At 37.0% G+C, this 8,115-nt stretch overlaps 1 pseudogene; it reads right to left on the bottom strand.

Moving 5' to 3' along the window:
- Positions 1 to 2,743: 2,743 nt before the first annotated feature.
- Positions 2,744 to 8,115, bottom strand: part of LOC126510819 (SH2B adapter protein 1-like) — a 21,331-nt pseudogene continuing 15,959 nt past the window's right edge.

Genomic DNA, 8,115 nt, shown 5'->3' with positions numbered 1-8,115 from the left:
GTTCGAAGCCAGCCTGAGCCTGGTCTACCAGAGCTAGTGCCAGGACAGGCTTCAAAGCTACATAGAAACCCTGTCTCAAAAAAAAAAAAAAAAAAAAAAAAAAAAAAAAAAAAAAAAAAAAAAAAACAAAAAAAAAAAAAAAAAAACAAAAAAAAAAAAAAAAAAAAAAAAAAAAAAAAAAAAAAAAAAAAACAACCAACTTGATATCAAGAAAACCATCTAGTTATCCAGTTAAAAGTACGGTACAGATCTTAACAGAGAATTCTCAGTAGGGAAATCTTAAACAACTGAGAAATACTTAATGTAATATACAACAGCTTTTTTCTTCAAGACATGCAAATCAATGTACTTTGAGATTCTATCTTATACCTGTCAGAAAGGCTAAGATCAATAACACAAGTAACAGCCTATGATGGCAAGGATGTGGTGTAAGGGGAATATGCCTCTATTGCTGGTGGGAGCGCAAACTTGTACAGCAACTATGGAAACCAATATGATTGTTCCTCATAAAATTAAAATCAACTATGGAAACCAATATGATTGTTCCTCATAAAATTGGAATCTGTACCACGATCCAACTAAACCATTCTTTGGCATATACCATAAAGAAGTTCCATCCTGCTACAAGGACACTTGCTCAATTATGTTCATAGTGGCTCTATGCCAGAAAATGAAAAAAAAAAAAAAAAAAACACTAGATGTCTCTCAAAGAATGGATAAAGAAAATATTATATATTTACACAATGTGATATTACTCAGCTTCTAGAAAACCTGGCATAATGAAACTTACAGATGAATAGATGGAATTAGAAAAAAATATCCTAAACAAGGTAATCTAGACACAGAAAGACAAACGTGATATATACTCACTTATATGTGTATTATTAACTATTAAGTAAATAATAAACATACTATAATCCACTAGCTCATGGCTTACCAGGAAAGATTCAGCATGTCTGACCTGATAGCTTCATGGCAAGCTGCTCTCTGCCTATACCACCTTTCTCCCAGCATTCTGTTCTGTCTACTCCACCTATCTAAGCTGCTGTCCTATCAAAAGGCCAAGGCAGTCTCATTATTTAACCAATGAAAGCAACACATAGAAAGAGGACCCCTCTATATACCAGGGATGATATCAAAAGAGATTGGGTGGGGGAGGGAGGGACAAAAGAAAAAAAGTATAGGGAGAGATGACTGGAATTGGGGACAATATGGAAAAGTAGTGCAATAGAATCTTCTTGAAATCTATGAAGGTGACCCTAGAGAAGACACAGAGTAATGAAAGCTTAGAAGCCTAAACTGGCCATCTTCTGAAACTATGCATAGCTTGCAGTGGTAGGACTGGGACACCAACCCAGGCATAAAATCTTTGATCTGGCTTGCCTACAAGATATGCTTGGGCAATGGTGGTTCAGTGGTGTAGGAGGTCTTTCTGTATTTGTTTTGATTTCATTGGTTGAATAAAGAAGCTTCCTTGGCCTTTTAATAGGGCAGAAAATTAGGTGGGTGGAGAAGACAGAACAGAATTCTGGGAGGAAGAAAGCAGAGGCAGGGAGAGCCGTCATGGAGCCAGCCGCCAGTTCAGACATGCTGAATCTCTCCCCATAAGTCACAGTCAAGTGGCGATACAGCTTAATAGAAATGGGTTAATCAAGATGTGAAAGTTAGCCAATAAGAGGCTAGAACTAATGGGCCAGGCAGTGTTTAAATGAATACAATTTCTGTGTGGTTATTTTGGAGGTTAAGCTACCTGGGCGGGTGGCAGGATGCAGCCCACAGCTCCTCTTTACAACAGTTCAGTGTTTCTGGGAGTAGCCAAACAATGATTGGTCTAACATGAGGCCCAAGACATAAGAAGGAACCCATGTCTGATAGTACCTGATTATCCAGGCATGGGCAGCCAAATGATGCAGAGACCTAGGGTAAAACCAAGCACATCTAACTAACTAACTAGATAAATAGATAGATAAAATCAATGAAATTACGCCTAAAGGTATTCTGCTACAATCTAAAATTGTCAGGAGAGAAACAGAGGTATGTATTCACAGACGAACCTTGCATAGGGATTGGGGAAACTCACTGGAAGAGGAGGAGAAAGAATTGTAGGAATCAGAGAAGTAGATGATATCAGGAGGGCATGGCTCACAGAATCAACTAAGCAGGACTCATTGGGAATCACAGAGATTGAGGTGAGATTCATGAAGTCTATACTTATCTATTATAAGCCCTCTGTATGTACCTTGTGATTGCTTAGATTGGAATTTTTGTGGGACTCCTAACACTGGAAGTGGAGATATTTTTGACTCTCTTAGAATACTTTCCTCTGATTGGTTTGCCTTGTCTATCCTTGACATCAGGGTTTCTGCCTCTTCTTATTGTATCTTTTTATGCTGTGTTTGTTTGATATCCCTGGGAATACTGCTTTTTATCTGAAGAGAAATAGAGAAATGGATCTGGTAGAGGAAGGGAGGATGACTGGGCAGAGTGGCAGGAGGGCAGTCTGCTGTTGAGATATACAGTATAAGAGAAGCATGCACTAAAAATCACAATTTAATTTGAAATATGACAGGTTTATCTGTTCATAATTTTATCTTTTTCTTTTCCTTCTTGTTAAAGGTTAAGAAATAGCTCTTTCAGAACAAAGGTAAAAGGAAATGACAACATAATGTTTTCGGCTGCATTAATTGAGAACTCTTAAGTGATACAAAAGAATAGAGCTTGAAGAGGTGACACTGGCTAAATCTCATTGTCTCAGCATCTGAATAACTAGAATGAGAAAACAGACAAAAAGGGCTAGTGAAATGTCTGCAATAAAAATGAAATATGCAGAATATCAGTGTGGAAATCAAACTTTTATAATAAACAAATAACCCATGCAATTCAAGCTTTGCTATTCAGACATCAAAAGCCTTTATACCAATGGGAAGTTGTTTAAATGGAATGACAGTAACTCCAAAAGAGAGAGTGATGTTCAATTGAAAATTTGATATGTTCTTTTGATACCTCTCACAAAAGCAATGTGTTGCAGAACAACACCAAATTCCCATTTCACCTCAGGCCATGCCTGACAAGTACACTCCTGGTAGGAAACAGGTTTCAATTGATGCCAGAGGAATATGCAGAGATAATGTCCACTCCATATTTCCAGTTGTTCTTGTTTAATTAGATGCTAGGAGCAGCAGCAAACAATAATACAATGGGCATGGAAAAAGAGTGTGAAGGCAATCCAAATAAAAGAGATGCACTGCTGGATTGCAGATAAAAGACAAACCACAGAATGTGTGCATTTTAATCAGCTTGATCACAGTTCTGATGAATGTATCAAAGGGATTGCTCTCTGCTCTCTTTTCACAGTGAGTGAAGAGTAACAAGTATAACATTCCTAATACACATGCTTCCGGACAGATGAGTCTTCTGGGATTATTATTGGGATTCATTAAGGCAGAATTCTAAGGGTCATAGTACACTTGACAGCCTAGCTAATGAACTGATTGTGGCAACTAGATGGAACTGGAATCATGAACATATGAGAAGAATATACATTTTTATTCATCAGCATATACATAACAATGGACACCACTTTCCTGTAAAAGTGACTGTGACACACGTGCACACATGTGTGCACACACACACATACACAACACTAGCTTTGCTGGAATTAAAGAAAAGATAGGGATCTCAGACACATTCTTATCATTTAACCAGGCAATATCCCACACTTGAGAAGTGCAAGGTATATTTAGAAAATATTTTATCCAATGCATACCTTCTAATGACTTAACTACTGAAATTCTTCAACAAGACATTTTTATGGCCCCTTGTTTCAGACAAATTGATCTTATAATTGAAATACTTCAGATATTCACATCAAAATCTTTGTACTGTTGGTCTCCCTAGAAGTCTTCCCCTTGCCTCTTTATATAGAAGATTAAATGTTCTCTCCACAGACACCTAACCACCAAACATAATATTACCTTCTATTATTTTCTCTGGAGCCACTATGAAGTTTTCCTGAGGAGATATGAGGTATTTTTTTCTTGGTTTATGTGTTAAAAAGATCCATGCTAAGATAATATCTTCCCTCTGCATTAAAATTCCTCTTGGGGAAAATTCTGGAAGGCAATATTGTAGATGGAACAGAGAGGCTGCATCCTGGCACCCAGCTAGCTTTACCTGAAATAATTACACAGAAACTATATTCTTTTAAATACTGCTTGGCCCATGAGCTTTTATCCTCTTACTGACTAATTCTCACATCTTGATTAACCCATTTCTAATAGTCTGTGTAGCACCACGAGCTGGTGGCCTACTGGGAAGGATCTTAACCTGTGTCTATCTTGGAGAAGAGAGCTATAGCATCTGCCTCATTGCCTTCTTTCCAGCATTCTGTTCTGTCTACTTTGCCTACCTAGTTTTCTGTCCTATCCAAGGGCCAAGTCAGTTTCTTTATTAACCAATGAAAGTAACACATAGACAGATGACCCTCCTCCATCATTTCCCCTTTTTCTGTTTAAACAAAAAAGAAAGGCTTTCTCTTTAACATAGTAAAATTACATATAACAAAACAGTTATCATGCAAGAATTATGGTTACAATATTTATATCTATTTTATCTTTTGTCATAACTAAGGAAAACTATAACTATAGCTAAACATTCTTCAACTCCATCAAAGACTCCAGAAGGATCAAATATTACCTAAGTAAACAAGAAATAAGCAACTTCCAAACTCTACAAATGACAGAGACATCTCACTACCTGTATAATCACCCAAAGTTCTTCTTTAACGTTGGGGCATCCATCTTTGGCCTTCAGGCACATAATTTCCAGCAGATATTTCCATGAAGCAGGGAAATTCAAAGGCAGTTCAGTCAATATCTGCTGTGTCCTGAAGAATGTCTCACAGACTCTTTCATGAATCAGGAACCCTGAAAGACCATCTCACCTATATGCAAGTGCAGCAGTCCTCTCTCTGTGGGTTCTCTGTGTCCAGTTTATGCAACAGTCCAGGCAAGAGCAGTTTCTTGCCCAAATGGCTATCAAACTCCATAAGGAGCCTCTTCAATGTTCATCTTCCTCTTGAAGTAGCTGGTGCTGCCAGGAGCAGATGTGCCTCATTGTCATGAAAAGTCCTAAGTTATTAAAACATTAAATGCCATATTCTGAAGTCTTTGAAAGATACGAAAAACGCCTATCTTACTGAAATACATCTCTATATATCTAGAAAATCTAACTAACATGACTACAAGCTTTACTATTATTATTATCCATTAGCAACCTATATTTCCTAATTATACATTACATTTTTAAATGAACTACACAATCACAATACCTTAATCAAGAGCATAAATACATATACATATAATAAAATTGACCTTAAATTTATATCAATATAGTAAAATTTATACTAATTTAAATTATTCATATCTATATCATATTCCCCTTTAAATGGAAAAGAACATTTATAAACAATATTTGGGAATATGGACATAGTTACTTCTCTCCAAACTGCTTCATGCTGAATGGGAGCACTGTTAATCAGATCTCTCATGGTGTAACCTGTGTGCCAGGTTCACCTCAGTTGGCAATTGAATGAAGCAATTTTTTGAGGGTGTTCACAGCAACCTTTCAGGAGGGTGTGGACTATCATACCATATTGGGATAGAAGCAATCCACAGGATCTCATTCTCTGTGAAAACAAAAGAAGACCCTCTCCAAAGCATCATATCCTTAGACCCAAATTCTGAAATCATAATACCTTTATGATATCCACTCTGGTTTAGCTTGGCAGCCCATATAATGAAATGTCTCTCTGCACGTAGCTCCTTTACAGTCAAAAACTTTAAAGAAAACACAATAATACACAGAATCCAATCTCTATGATTTTTTTTTATTTTTGCATGGCTTATTTTTATTTATTTCTTTTAGTCTATAACTATCTTTACTCTGTCTCTAAAGACTTTACCCTTTTTATGGCATTAACTTTATTCTCTGTATTCTTTTTCTTTTCTCTTCCAAGCATATGTACACTCATCCAACTTTGTGACCCATTTATAGGTCTTTTATGTCTGAATCTGTCCTATTGTGAATCTGTAATTCTTTACTATCAAAGAGCATTTCTTAAAATGTTAAGCACTTCTTAAAAACTTAAGTTGCGCCATGTAGAGGTAATATGGTACCTCCTGAGTCCTGCCCAGTCTACACCATAACTGTGTTGTTGTTATGGTAATTATGAAAGTTCCTGCCTGAGATCAGCATAGTTTACCATGGTGGACCTGAGTTATTCCTGCCTCAGAGGCATTTGGTGCCCCTGAGCCATGCACAGTTCCAGGCACACAAAAGTCCACATTGTCATCAAGCAAGCCTTAGCACTTTACTCCAAATGTTCCATTCAAAAGCTCTGTCTTCTGCAGGAGCCAGACAGAGATTGCAATGGTGACACAGCCCAGAAAGCGGTGTTTTAAAACTGCAGCTTTTTTCCTTTTGTGGCTGCTGTGTCAGGGAAATTTCTCTACAACACGCCCTAGCAAACAGCAAAAAGCTGTGTTAAACTCCATTTTTTTTTGTATTTAAAATTAAGCTCTCTCAGGTTTTTACATGGATTTAATTGGGTGCCACTCCATAGATGGAACAGCTGGGCTGCATCCCACCACCCAGCTAGCTTTACTTGAAATAATTACATGGAAACTGTATTCTTTTAAACACTGCTTTGCCCATTAGCTTCTAGCCTCTTACTGGCTAATTCTCACATCTTGATTAACCCATTTCTAATAATCTGTGTAGCACCACGAGGTGGTGGCTTACTGGGAAGTATCTTAACCTCTGTCCATCTTGGAGAGGAGAGCTGTAGTGTCTGCCTCATTGTCTTCTTCCCAGCATTCTCTTCTGTTTACTCCGCCTACCTAGTTTTCTGTCCTATCAAAGGGCTAAGTCAGTTTTCTTATTAACCAATGAAAGTAACACATAGACAGATGACCCTCCTCCATCACAATATGACTAGAATGCAAATAATATTTGGATTCACCCAATCAATATGTGCCTCCTGAATTTTCCCTTTAATGATTGATAATTCTTTTTCTGCTTTAGCTGTTAATTGCCTGGGAATATTTAAGTCTTTGTCAACATCTAAGGTTTTGTTTAAATGAGTTATTAGGTCAGGTGTTATTCCAACAGCCAATCATAGACTGGGACTGTCTCCTAACAATCTTTGAAATTCATTAAGAGTCTGCATTCAGTCTCTCCTAAATTTGTTCTTTTGTGTTCTAATTTTCTGCAAACCTATTTTATAACCTACGTAATTGACAGAATTGCCTCTCTGTATTTTTCCCAGAGCAATTTGTTGTCCCCATTTAGGTAAAACTATCTTTACTTCTTCAATTATTCTTTCTAAATTATCTACATTTAAGTCAGATAGCAAAATGTCATACATGTAATGGTCAACCATAGATTTGGAAAATTCTTTGTATATTATTTCCAATGGCTGAATTACAAAATATTGGCAGAGGGTGGGCTATTGAGTAATTCCTGTGGGAAGAATTTTTTTTTTTTTATTTTCTTCGTGAGATATGTCCTCCACAGTGACTGGGATTGGCTGGATCTCATTTGACTACAGAACCTGTGAGATGCCCTCCAAGGAGTTTTCCAATGATATTGGGTTGTCTTGTCTGTCTTTTGTTAACCTATATTCATTGGTCCAATGTCAACTTTTGCCACACCTTCTACATAATCCTTAAGATCAAGACCTTCTATTTTTGCCATTTCCTGAGGAGACATTACTTCTAGAAATTTCTTGTCTACAATCCCTTCTCAGATGTCCTATCCTACCATAATTAAAAATTTTACATTTTGATGTCTCCTCATACCTTTGGAAATTGCTTCTCCTACCTAAGACTCAGATTTATAGTCAAATTTAACAATGTTCATTCTTTGGTTCCATTTGGGCATTTAGAAATTATTCTTTTTCAGAGGTGATTACTGGATCGGAAGCTAAAGCCCTGAGTAAGTCATCTCTGACTGTGAGATGTACAAGCAGTGTTAAATACTGTCCTTGTACCTTCTCTCTCTGCTCATAAGCTCTGATAATTTCCCCAATCATTTCAAATCTTTTTAATACTATCT

This window comes from Alexandromys fortis, unplaced genomic scaffold (genome assembly GCF_014885135.2).
Source record: "Alexandromys fortis isolate MF-2015 unplaced genomic scaffold, M_Fortis_MF-2015_v1.1 scaffold_78, whole genome shotgun sequence".
Classification (NCBI taxonomy): domain Eukaryota; kingdom Metazoa; phylum Chordata; class Mammalia; order Rodentia; family Cricetidae; genus Alexandromys; species Alexandromys fortis.
This window is presented reverse-complemented; position numbering and strand designations above follow the sequence as displayed.